The following is a 14553-nucleotide window of genomic DNA, read 5'->3' on the forward strand; positions in this document are numbered from 1 at the left end:
TTAGGTGCATATTTAAGGCCGAGGTCTAAAACTTCAAGTTCTTCTTTGTTAAAAACAACTCTGCTAAAATTAAAACTGCCCTTCCCTAAAACTCGCGCCTTCTTTTTCTTTCTGCCCCCACGTTTGCCCCTTGTGCGTTTCCTCCGCGCCATTCCCTGTTCCCGAAATTCTGCCTCCCAAAATCTTGGTTCATTCCCCTCTCTGAAAGTTCTGTCCGAAGTTGTTGCCGTGGTCTTGTCGCCAACGGTTCCCCATGTATCCTGGTCCGAAGTTGATGTAGTGGTCCTGTCTCCACCGATTCTCTGTGTATCATGGGTGTCTGGTCGCTCCTGGTCCTCCTGGGCGATGTTGCCACCATTGTTGTCTCGGGGGTCTTCCTCTGTTGTTCCTCTGAAAAAAATTGTATCCTCTATCATTCCAGCCCTCCTCTCTTGGGGTGAAATTCCTTCTATTCCCCAGTGGCGAGAACCTATTGTAGGTTGGGATTCGATAGTATGGGGATATGTATTCCCGGTTCTGGAATCTGGTGTCCCTCTGATCCCTCGGGGTTTCATATCCAGTATTATGATTCCTCATGTTTCTGGGGCCCCTTGGGGTTCTGGGGGGTCTAGGAGGGAGTTCCTGTTGGTTCCTGTCTTGTCTGGGGGCATTAGGTCTTGGTTCTCTGTTCGGCCTAGCAGGTCTGAATTCCGATTCCTGAGGTGTTCTAGGAAAGGGTGTGGCCGGTGTCCTGGTCATGGGTGTAATAGGTTCTTCTTCTTGTTCTTCTTCTTCTTCATCTGGAGTAGTTTCCCTCGATAGATAGGCCGGTACTGAATCTGGTATTTCCATTGCTTCTTCTCCCAAGGATGCTTGCCATTTATAAACCTTGTTGTTTTTGTAGTCCAGTGCATCCCTAGTGAACTTCTTTTTCTGTACTTCTGTGTCGTATTTGGTAATATAAGTGTGTAGTTCTCTTTCCTTTATTTTGTAATCATTGGTGTCTGCAAAAGGGGTCAGGAGAGTTTTCAGATTGGTAATTTTCTCTTCTATCTCTCTCAATTCAAATTTTCTCCTCCCAATAATTAGTTTTAGTAGTTCAGTTTCGCATCTGTTGAAAAAATTGTACCGTTCCTCCATTAATCCCTCATCTGTGAGGGCATCATTGGGGTGAACTTCCCACCTGAGTCTCCGTGGTTTCATTCTTTCTTTACTGTACATCTCCAAGGTAGAGATGTCCCACCACACTCTAAGTTGCTTTTCCATATCATGTTTAAGTTGTTTAAAAAGATCATTGAGGTTTTGATTAGTGGAGACTCTCTCATGGTTGAAAATTTCTTCAATATTGATTTCCCTTTTACCTATGTAACTAAAAATATCCATAGCTGCAGAAAATACACTCAAAAAGAGTGTGAAAATGTAAAAAAGTAGAAGAAATCCGTGCTTAGGATAAAGAGTGTATAAAAAGTATATATAAAAACACCAAACTTGGCTGCTGCCCACTTCAGAAAATGCAACCCTAAAAGGGAAGCATCAGAGGTATGGATAAAATGAGAAAGTGATTGGCGCTGACTAATGGGGTGTTCAGGAAATCAGATTATTTAAATGTTATTGCGTCACTCCTAAAAATAATGTACCAGGTGTTTGGTATGGAGTGTGTATATATATCCAATATAGATAAGCGTGATAAAGATTTAAAATAAATTAAAATCAGTGTGTATCCATATTAGGTGACAATAATAAAAGATAATAAAATATTTTGGTGTATGTAAAGTACAAACACTAAAAAAAACAAATACCAATCTGCGTGTTAATATAAATAAATATGTGCAGACTCAAAGTGAACATGTGCAAATTTGGTGCAGTAAATGATCAGTGTATTACAAGATGTGTGTGAAATAAATATATATATATGTGCACAATCCACAATAAACCTGTATGGTTAGTGGCTAAGTGCAACGATAAATAGATATATCTGGTATCACTGATATGTGTGTGAAAGCCAGCAGTGGGCTCTTCCACAAAATTAATTGAGTATCAAGGTGTGTGCAGATCTGCTAGTTGAGAGTTAATAATAAAGTAAAGAATGTGTTAGTGGATGCAAAACTCAATGTGCAATAATGAATGCAGATGGCAACGAATTCTACCTTATCAGTAAACAACTTAAAAGTGTGCAATAATATAGGAGTAGGATATAAAAATAGATGGATATATATACTCTGGCTTGCAGGTGTGTATAGTACCAGTAATGGGTATAAACTGGGAATTCAATCACAACCAATAAATATTAGTAATAAATATAGCTGCCCATAGGCGTGCGCACTGGGTGTGCCGGGTGTGCCTGGGCACACCCTAATGCCCAGGCACATCTGGCACACCTCAGGGCTTTTTTGCTGGCAGAATGTGTGGGAATCAATCTCTATTTCAGCACTCTGCTAATGTATAATGGCAGCGCTGCGAGTCAGTTGGCTGTGTACCTCCTATAAGTGAAGTCACTGACCGCGGATTAAGCAGGCAGGCGGCCGCATTTTACGATGCTACCTCTATAGTTCCGGCTACAGCATCACTGACAGCTGAATATCAATCCGCCGCCTGCTGTCAGGTATGCTGTAGCCGGACTATAGAGGTAGCAACAGCCACAGTGGCAAAACAATAGGGGGTGGGACCCGACCCCGTGCTGAAAGGGGCCTCTGTAGCTCCCCTGTCAGTCACATTTGTCTTCGCTGCTGTGTCGGAGTCGGTTCTAGGTACAGATGACTACTTGTCACCATCCTGGATAGTAGATATGATACAGCTAGCATCAGGCTGGATAGGGGAGCCAACAGGGCGGCATATAGGAGAACCGATCTCCTTATTCACTTCTTGACTCCTGCAGGGCTTTCAGTGGCTGCAGGAGCGGGATCGGTTGTTAGTGTATGCCGTCCCTCCGGACCTCCTATCCAGCCTGCTGCTAGCTATCCACGATGGTGACAAGCATCCGTACCTAGGACTGCCTCCTAGCTCCGCCCCCAACTCCAGCTTCAGCTCCCGCCTCTTCTGTTAATGCTGTTCCTGCCGCTGGGCACGGTAGGAGAAATGCTAGAAATGCCTCCTAGCCCTTTCTGCCTGGTAAGACACAAACAATGTCTGCCACAGCAGAGTATAGTGTTCCAGCCTGGTGTCCTAGTGACTGTCACTCTGCCCCCCCCATACTGCCCCCTCCTTTTATTTTGTCCCCTCCATACTGCCCCCTCCCATCATGCTGCCCTCCCCCTTACTGCCCCTCTTGGCACACTATACCCCCACTGCTGCCCCCCCATACTGCCCCCTCCTGTTATTTTTTCCCCTCCATGCTGTTCCCTCCCATCATGCTGCCCTCCCCCCTTACTGCCCCCTCTTGGCACACTATACCCCCCATTGCTGCCCCCCATACTGCCCCCTCCTGTTATTTTGTCCCCTCCATACTGTCCCCTCCCATCCTGCTGCCCCCCATACTACCCCCTCCTGGCACACTCCCCCCAGTACTGGCCCCACACTCCCCCAGTACTGGCCCCCTCCCATTAGGCTGTCCCCCTCCCATCATGTTGCCCCCCCATACTACCCCTCCTGGCACACTGTTTCCCAGTACTGCCCTCCACTGTCATCTCCCATCGTGCTGCCCCCATATCATACTACCCCCTCCTGGCACACTGTTCCCCCATACTTCCCTCCACTGTCCCCCTCCAATCACGCTGTCCCTCTCCCATCATGCTGCCCCCCCATACTGCTCCCTCCTTTACACCAGAGTCCACAGTACTCTTTACATCCAATTTCCCAGTGTAAAGGGGAACTCTGGGGATTCTGATGTGAGGGAGGCTCTCTGGGAACCTTGATTTAAGGGGGGTAACTGTGATAGACTAAACACTATTGACTCTGCTTTTAGGGGAAATGCTGAAGACTCAGATGTAAAGGAGGACTCTGATGTGAGGGGAGCAATGTGGCCACTGTGGAATATGTAGCGGCTCATTCACAAATGCTTTGTTTTCTGAAGAGCGATCCACAAACAGATTGATCTTCAGAGAGCATTTTAGAGGAGGTGAAGAGGCATTGTATTGCCTCCTCACCACCTGCTTTAACCCATTGAACGCTACATTGCACATAGTTGTGGGGCGCTTGCAGAATGCCACCATTCATTTGAATGAGTCAGTCAGTGGGTTCTACACCTGCTGAAAGCAACAGGGGATATAATTGCAGCTGTGGCATATGAACATGCCCAGCTGCTGCCTCTACAGCTAAAAGATGGTAGCGGTTGAGGGGTGGTAAAAGAACGTTTCGAAAGCAGAATTTTACTGCCCTTCAACCACTATAAACAATTAAATGTTGTAATAAGTTACAAAAATAAATTGTTTTATTTATTTAATACATTTAAAAAATGTTTTGATACATTTAAATGTTTGTTCACATTTATTTATAAGGGTGTTTGCGTGTGTATGTGTATATATATATATATATATATATATATATATATATATGTGTGCGCATGTGAGTTTGATTTTGGGGTGCACACCCTAATGCAATAGGCTGCGCACACCTATGTAGCTGCCAATAAATAGGTGCAATTGTGAAAAAGAAAAAAACTGTGCAAATTCAGCAAAATAGGTGGGTGTCACCGTAGAACGACACAACAGATAGGTCCAAATATCATGCAATCAAAACCAATGAATGAATCCAAAAAATCCTATATTTATATTGTCCATAAAAATGGTTAAGGTGCTCTTTTCTCTATGCCCGGAGTGCAGTGAGTGGACGGAAGGTAAGGTGCTCCCCTATTCCTGGGGTCTTGCACTTACCAGATTCCCGTACCCCTGCAGGGGTAAATAGCGGGTCGATATTGGGGATCAGAAAGGAGCCTCCGATAGTGTAGTATTGTTAAAAAACTCTTTATTCCAATAAAAAAGAAGACATGTACTCACATATAATATAAACCTGTAGTACGTCCGTCTGGCATAGGAGCCGCAACCTCCTCTCTCACTGTGCACACTTGGGAGTAGCGTGCGTGCCAACCGCCGGATGTGCGTTCCGAGCCTCGGGATCGTTAGACGGAAGTGATGTGGTCACGCTCTCGACGCGTTTCATCACACTGACGTCATCTGGAGTAGCGTCGACCACGTCCATTCCGTCTGTTTAAGTATTGTGCGGTTACCAGGCAACCCGGCCGGAGGGTGTCCAATTGTTTCTCATTCGGCCAATGAGGCAATTACGTGTCATATGTTGCTAGGCAGAGGTGGTCTATTTATTCATTTGTTGAGCAATCACTTTATATTCGGCCAGTAAAAAAAGAGGAAGTTTGATGTCATATGTTACTAGGCAGTATTCCTTTGTTACAAGTGGTTTAGAAAGAGGAAACTTTATACAAAGTATAGGAAAGCCGGGTGATCGAGATTTCCCGGTCACCAGGTCCTATCAAACTCTGCTGTTAGTGGATAGTGACTATGAGTATATGTGCCCAGATGTAAGTTATCATGTAGCCGGCATGTGTATCTAATCTGGGGAGGAAAAGAAAGGGAGGTTATTTAAATTATTGTGTGGGACGTTACATGCCTCCTTTTTTGATAACATAGACAAATATATGTGTGGGGTAGATGAAGTAGGAGGCAAAGGTATTTTTTATTATTTTTTAGTTGAGCCAAGTGCTATTTCTGAATAACTAAAGGGAGGGTCTTAAAGCATATATTAATCCAATAGTCAAAAATATACATAAATATCAAAGGAAGGGGCTTACAGTGTATATTAATCCGGTAGCCAATAAAGATATATATATATATAAAAGGAAGCTACTTCCTGTGGCAGTCCATATAAAAAACGCATAATAATATCTAAAAAGGGCATTCATTTCATATATATTAAAAATGCAGATAAAATCTTTTTAAAACCCAGTGGTAGGACAAGTGCTATTTCTAAATAACTAAAGGGAGGGGCTTAAAGCATATATTAATCCAATAGTCAATAAAAATATACATAAATATCAAAGGAAGGGGCTTACAGTGTATATTAATCCAGTAGCCAATAAAAATATATATATATAAAGGGAGGATACTTCCTGTGGCAGTCAATATAAAAATCTCATAATAATATCTAAAAAAGGGCATTCATTTCATATATATTAAAAATGCAGATAAAATCTTTTTTAAAACCCAGTGGTCTGGTAAGCACTCAATATCTTATATGTTACTTTACACATAATCAAGAAATAGTATGTTTACATCTCTTACACATATTGTAATCGTATCTATAACATATGTACAATGGTATATCAACTGTATGTCACATGTCCTGAGTTTTTAATATATATCTTGAACAGAAAAGTGTATCTATCAGTGTTTATATCCATAAGTAGAATTTAACATATAGGGTATATGGGAAGTTTATGTATACCTATGTAATTCCACTGGTTACTATAAATATTCCCTGTGTTAGTTCTATGGTGCTAGGAGGAATATGTATATGATCTAGGCCCTGTAATAGTATCTATCATTTTTTGGCCCGTGTACATTAGTATACATGTGTTATATCTACATGTAAGCATCATTGAACTGTGGTTATTTCCATTATAGAAGAGGGCCATGATATGCGGATAAGTAAGGGTGTGGGAAGAGTAAGGGAATATTAACCCGTCCTGTCCTGCTGAAAATAGTGTGGGAATTATTTCGGAGCAATCCTATCCAAACTATGGTGGAATAGGAAATGTGATACGTTTTTACTGTTTCTAATAATGGGCAAATTGTCCCATTCATAGGAGGTTTGAAGCCTGGATCTTGATGTGGATATAGGAATGTATATATCTAAAAATGCCTTAAAAAATAAATTAGTAGTTTGAAATAAAGCAGTTAAGATCTATATCGAGATTCAACCCTCCAGGCTGGAGTGATTCTAATTGAAATATCCATTTTGTTTCGTTTTTGGAGATCTTCCTTGTTGTATTCTCTCCCCTCCAATGTGCTTTTATGGTGTCTATGCCATAAAACAGTAAACCTTTTGGATTTTTGTTATGTGTTTCAAGGAAGCGTCTTGATAGACCATGTTTTGGAAAGCCATTTTTAATGTTTTTTATGTGCTCTCTTATTCGCACGTGCAGTGGTCTGGTGGTTCTGCCCACGTACTGTTTGTGGCAAGGGCACTCAATAACGTAAGTGACGTGGGTACTGGAGCACGTTATCAATTCATTTATTTTAAATTTCCGTTTGTTGGAGAAAGATCTAAATTCGGTCATCTTCCTAGGTTGTAATGTGTTATTTCTACATGCAAGACATTTCCGGCATCTTATAAACCCTTTTAGATCTGGGAAAATTTTAATTTGTTTTGGTGGGTCTGTCACGTAATGGACCAACCTATTTCTAAGTGCAGGTGCTTTTCGATAAATGAACTTTGGTTTACTGGGTAAAATCTTTGCCAAAGTCCTATCCAATTTTAAAATGGGACAGTATTTATTAAAAAATGTTTCCATTTGTCTGTGTTGTTTGTTAAAACCAGTGATAAAAGCCAGATCAAATTCATTATTTTTGTTTTTGGGTTTTTCCTTCAATAATTCTTCCCTCCGCATATTTTTAACTTTGTCCTTTGTAGCCTCAAGTGTTTTCCTATCATATCCCTTTTCTATAAACTTCTCAGTAAGTACTTTTGCTTGTGTGTCATATTCCTCCATTCTGCCGCAATTTCTTCTCAGCCTCATATATTGTCCCTTAGGTATGTTTTGTTTCCACTTGGGATGATGGCAACTTGATGTGGGGATGTACCCGTTTTTATCAGTTGGTTTAAAAAAGGTACGTGTGGTCAGTTTCCCACTGTCTTTAAAAATTTGCAAATCTAAAAAGTCAACTTGTGCTGGATCCTGATGGCCTGTGAATTTGATGCCATACTTATTGTTATTTAGTTCATTGATAAAAGCATCGAATGTATCCTGTGGTCCCTTCCATACCATAAAAATGTCATCTATATATCTGCGGTAAAAACTCAGGTGGGGTCTGTGCGTGGTGTAAATAAGTTCCTCCTCTAATAAGTTCATAAATAAATTAGCTATGCTAGGGGCGTATCTTGCCCCCATTGCAACGCCCCTAGTTTGGACATAAAAGTTATTTGAGTGCCAAAAGTAATTATTGGACATAGCCAGTTGCAATCCTTCTAAAATATAATTTATCTGTGTTTGTTGAGATTGGGCGCGTTCAGGGTTATTTGGCCATAGGCGATCACCACTGCCACCCTCGACCCCTTTGAACTTGGCCATATCAAGATGGCACCTCAGGAGAAACAAAAAGAAAGCCAACGAATAAAGGAAAAGCCAAAAGCCTACAGCACCTGGTATTCCCAGGCGGTCTCCCATCCAGGTACTAACCATGCCTGACCCTGCTTAGCTTCCGAGATCAGATGAGATCAGACATGTTCAGGGTGATGTGGCAGTAGTCGATCACCACTGCCACCCTCGTCCCCTTTAAACTTGGCCATGGCAAGATATCACCTCAGGAGAAACATAAAGAATGCCAACGAATAAAGGAAAAGCCAAAAGCCTGCAGCACCTGGTACTCCCAGGCGGTCTCCCATCCAGATACTAACCAGGCTCGACCCTGCTTATCTTCCGAGATCAGACGAGATTGGGCGCGTTCAGGGTGATGTGACCGTAGGTGATCAACACGTCCACCCTTGACCCCTTTGAACTTGGCCATGGCAAGATGGCTCCTCAGGAGAAACAAAAAGAAAGCCAACGAATAAAGCAAAAGCCAAAAGCCTACAGCACCTGGTATTCCCAGGCGGTCCCCCATCCAGGTACTAACCAGGCCCGACCCTGCTTAGCTTCCAAGATTAGACAAGATCGGGTGCGTTCAGGGTGATGTGGCCGTAGGCGATCACCACTGCCACCCTCGACCCCTTTGAACTTGCAAATGGCAAGATGGCACCTCTGGTTATTCATTGGCTTTCTTTTTGTTTCTCCTGTGTGAATGCCTAATTTACCTATAGCCATCAAATACTATGTTCTTTGCTGTCAGTTAAACCCATGTGAGCTATTTTTTGGGGTCTATACAGGCCGACACTTACTTCTGTATACTGTTAATGCCTAATGTACCTTCAGCCATCAAATACACTATGTTATTTGCTGTCAGTTTTTTTTTTTACTTTATTTTTATTTGCAAATAAAAAGAGAGAATTTTACAAAATATTCCCACAAGTTGGGATTTCACATATTCGTATTAATTTATATAATTAACATAACAATTTTTAACCACTTTACCACCGGAGGATTTTGCTGTCTTCCGTCCAGGCCACTTTTTGCGATTCGGCGCTGTGCGACTTCAACTGACAATTGCGCGGTCGTGCGACACCGTACCCAAACGAAATTTACGTCCTTTTTTTCCACAAACAGAGCTTTCTTTTGGTGGTATTTGATCACCTGTGCGATTTTTACTTTTTGCGCTATAAACAAAAAAAGAGCGTTTATTTTGAAAAAATAACAATATTTTTAACATTTTTTTATATGAAATTCCCCCCAAAAAAGATGTAAAAACCAATTTTTTTAAAAATTTTTGGCCAATTTGTTTTCTGCTACCTATGTTTGGTAAAAAAAATTGCAATAGGCGTATTTTGATTGGTTTGCGCAAAAGTTATTGCGTTTACTAACAAAGGGAAAGATTTCTGTCATTTTTGGTGTTTTTTTTTAACGCGTAATGGCGGCGATCTGCGATTTTTTTTGCGGGACTGCGACATTGCGGCGGACAGATCGGACCCTTGACTGACATTTTTGACACTTTTGGGGGTACCAGTGACATTACTGCAGTAATCAGTGCTATATATATGCACTGTTACTGTAAAAATGACACTGGCAGGGAAGGGGTTAATTTTATTGGAGAGGGAGGGGTTAATGTATGCCTGGTGCTTACTGACGTGTAGGGGGGGGGGTGACTGAGTGAGTTATGGACAGATTGGATGTCCAGCTATGCTGAACAGTCCGATCTGTCACTCCCTGTCACTATGGAGATCCGCCCGCTGTGTTTACACACAGCGGGCGGATCTCCAGACTCGATCCCCGACGATCGGGTAAGAGCAGCGGCGATCGCCGCTGCTCCTCCCCTGGCCCGACTCCCGCTGTGAATGAAAACAGCGGGAGCGAGCCTCCGGCGGCGCGCAAGCGCCGCCCAGAAGGGGGAGTGTCTGACGACGTAGTACTACGTCATCAGACGATAACGAGCCACTTTGCCGCAGTAATATTACTGTGAGCGGTCTTAAAGTGGTTAAATACTACAAATACCTTAAAAAAATGTCCCCCTTTTTTCCCCTCCCCCCTCCTGAAGGTCCTCCCTCTCTGCCCATGGCTTCCGTCCTTCGACATTTCTCCAAATTGATCATGCTTAATTATTTATTTCCACATATTTGGTTGATTTTTTAAAATCTATCCATTTTTCCCATTTTTTTCCATGTTTATTGGGGTCTCCACCTGCGTATTACATATGTATTCCATATTGAAGTTTTTGTTTATTTTTTCACACCATTCCTTTACTTTTGGGCTATCTACTTCTCTCCATTTTTTTTGGTATTATTCCCTTTGCTGCATTTAAGCACTTAAGCCCCGGAAGATTTTACCCCCATTCCGACCAGGGGGTATTTTGCGATTCGGCACTGCGTGACTTTTAACAGACAATTGCGCGGTCGTGCGATGCTGTACCTAAACATATTTGACGTCCTTTTTTTCCCACAAACAGAGCTTTATTTTGGCTGTATTTGATCACCTGTGCGATTTTTTGATCACGCGCTATAAACAAAAAAAGAGCGTCAATTTTGCAAAAATAACAATATTTTGAAATTCCCCACAAAAAAAAGTAAAAATCAAAATTTTTTTAAATTTTCGGCCAATTTGTTTTATGCTACATATGTTTGGTAAAAAAATCGCAAAAAGCGTATTTTGATTGGTTTGCGCAAAAGTTATCGTGTTTACTAACAAAGGGAAAGATTTTTGTCATTTTTGTTGGGTTTTTTTTTAACGCGTAATGGCGGCGATCTGCGATTTTTTTTTGCAGTACTGCGACATTGCGGCAGACAGATTGGACCCTTGACTGACATTTTTGACACTTTTGGGGTTACCAGTGACATTTCTACAGTAATCAGTGCTATATATATGCACTGTTACTGTAAAATTACACTGGCAGTGAAGGGGTTAACTTTATTTGAGAGGGAGGGGCTGTGTGTGTCCCTAGGGGCGTGATTCTAACTGTGATTGGCTGTGGCTCGAGCTGTAGGAACACTGATCAACGGTTCTACATAGTAGAACCGTATGATCAGTGTTTCTACACAGGGGAGAATGACAGGCAGCTTGTGTAAACCTCTCCCCCGACGATCGCAGAGTGAGCGGCGGACATCGGGTCCGCCGGTCACACGCGCGGGGGGTCCGTGACCGCACGGGAGTGCACCGCTGGCGGCGCGCGCTCGCTCCCCAGAGCCTCACAGGCTAGTGACGTATATATACGTCACTTTTCCTGTGAGGGGCTGACCGCCGCAGTATATCTACTTGCTGCGGTCGGCAAGCGGTTAACAGAGTTGGGACCAAACACATTTTAGATTTTTTTTAAAGATATTGTTGTTTTGTGAAATAAGTAAACCCAAGGGTTGTTTGGTATTATTATTCCTGTAATTTCCCCGGTCAGTTGTCTGACCTCTATCCAAAAGTCTCTTATCTTGGGACATTCCCAAAATAAATGAAACATCGTTCCTATTTTTCCACAATCCCGCCAACATTTATCGGTCTTATCTGGTTGTTATTTGTTTACTACTTCTGGTGTGATATACCATCTTAACAGACATTTATAATTTAATTCTGTTGTGCTTACATCCATGGCTGTGGATCCTACCGCACTTAGTACACCGTCTAATTCCTGTCCTGACATTTATTCCCCTGTTTCTTTCTCCCATTTTACTATGAATGGAGGTTTCTCCGAGCTGTGCCACTCCGTCGGCATTTTATATATTTGTGACACTCCGTGTTTTTGAATGGAGGTATAACTTAAATTCTCGATGTTATTAAGGTTATTTTCCGATCTGATCGGTTGTGGCAATAAGCTAACGAAGTGTCTCAGCTGGAGATATCTCCAATCATCTATTTTTATATTTTTATTTTCTTGTTTTAATTTTTGAAGTGTTTTTATGTGACCTCTGTGAAGTATATCTTTTAATTGAGTGTTCCCTATCCAATTTCCAAATTTTTCTTCTTTCCCTGGTAGGAAGTATTTAGTGCCACTTAGTGATATCATTGGTGAATTGTATTCCCATTTCAATTGTTTATAAATCCCATCCCATATTTTATAGACTACCTTTGTTAACTCATGTGCTCCATGTGATTCCCTATATTTTGGTGGTATCCATATTGTTTTGTGTAAGTGAGTATTATTTTTTGTACATTCTATCTCTACCCATCTTTTCTCCCTTCCAGCTTTTGTCCAATCTACCATTCGTGTGATAATTACCGCCTTATAGTACCTTTCTATGTCTGGGGTTGCTAGTCCTCCTTGTGTTTTGCCTCTTGTGAGAATTTTATATTGTACTCTAGGTTTTTTCCGCTGCCAGATATATTTTGTTAATAAAGTTTTTATTACTCTAAAGAAAGTTGCGGGGATGTTTATTGGTAATAGAGAGAAGGTATATAAAATCTTTGGTAAGATAAACATCTTAACAACTTTATCCTTCCGATCCAAGATATTTGATTATTTGATTTCCTTCTTATATCCGTTTTTATTTCATTCAATAATGATATATAATTAGCTTGGTATAATTTTTTGGTTTGTGGTGTTAAATATATCCCTAAATATTTTAATTTTTCTTTTGTCCAGGTGTATGGGAAATATGTTTTTATTGTTTGTTCTTCCTGGATGTTTAGTCTGATGTTAAGAATCTCTGATTTTATTGGATTTATTTTGAAGTTTGATAGCTTTCCATACTCCTTCAGCTCCTTTTGGATATTTGGGAGTGTTATCCTTGGGTTTGTAACGAAAAATAGTAAATCATCCGCGTATGCGGCTACTTTATGTTCGTCTTGGTTTACCTTTACTCCTTTTATATCTTTATTTTGTCTAATTTTTGCTAACAGAGGTTCCAGGGTCAGCACGAAACAGTAGGGGGGACAGGGGACACCCCTGTCTCGTCCCATTGCTCATCCCAAATTTTTCTGATAATCCTCCATTTATTTTAATTTTTGCCGTTGGTTTTTTATATAATGCTTCTATCCATTGTCTCATTCTTAGTCCGATCCCTAGGTTTTTTATTGTTTCTCTCATGAGGTCCCAGTCCACCCTATCGAAGGCCTTTTCGACATCTATCGATAATAGGATGGAGGGGACTTCATGATTTTTAGTTTTCTGCGTAAGTAACAGGGTGCGGATTGCATTGTCTTTCCCTTCTCTGCCTGGCACAAATCCGGCTTGATCTGGATGTATCCATGTTTTTAATAAGTCTTTTAATCTTCTTGCCAATATTTTTGCGAATATTTTTGTATCTGCATTTAACAACGCAATTGGCCTATAACTAGAACAGAGGGTTTGATCTTAACCTTCTTTCGGTATTACCGTGATATGTGCCATCAGAGATTCTTCCCTTAGATCTTCCTTCCCTATTTTATTCATATATTTTTGCATTTTTGGTATTAATATTTCTTTAAATCTTTTATAATACTTTATTGTATATCCATCCGGACCTGGACTTTTCCCGTTCTGGATGGTTTTTAGTACCTCTCTTATTTCATTTTCGGTGATTGGGGCTTCTAGGAGTTCTAATTCATCTTCTGAGATTCTGGGCAGATTTGCTTCCTTAATATATTTTTGGATGTTTTTTATTCTTTCCTGTCTGGTTTTTGGAGTTTCTTCCTCTCGCACGTTATATAGGGCATTATAATAGGCATGGAAGGCTTTGGCTATTCCTTTGGTTGAATTAATTATTTTGTTTTTACTATTTTTAATTTTTTATATATAATTTTTTGATTTTTTTCTTCATCAGTAGTCTCGCTAGCGATCTTCCCGGTTTATTTCCGAATTTATATCTGTATCTGGCTATTTTATTAAAATAGCTTCTGGTTTCTTCTTCTAACATATCTTTTAGTTCGTCTCTTTTTAATATGAGATCTTTTTCTATTTCTTTTTTAAGTTCTTGTTTATGTTTTTGTTCTAATTCATGTATTTCTATTATATATTTATTGATTTTATTATTCCTCTCCTTTTTTTTTGAGGCCATAGATATCAGTATGCCTCTAATATATGCCTTGTGTGCCTCCCAAAGTGTGGCGGATGATGTTTCTGGTAAATCATTTTCATGAAAATATAGCTCTATTTCTTTTTCCAGTTTATTTCCTATTCCTTCGTCTTGAATTAATTCTTCATTAAACCTCCATATTCCCATGTTTTTATGATAGGTTGGTGTATTGATTGTTAAGGTCAGAGGGGCGTCATCAGATAGTGTGATCATACCTGTTTCTGTACCTTCTGTATGTTCTAATAAACGATGATCTATAAAGAAATAGTCCAGTCTTGAGTACATAGAGTGTACTGAGGAATAATAAGTATAGTCTCTTTTTTTTGGATGTTGAATCCTCCA

Source organism: Pelophylax lessonae, assembly GCF_965119305.1.
Source record: "Pelophylax lessonae genome assembly, chromosome: 7".
NCBI lineage: Eukaryota > Metazoa > Chordata > Amphibia > Anura > Ranidae > Pelophylax > Pelophylax lessonae.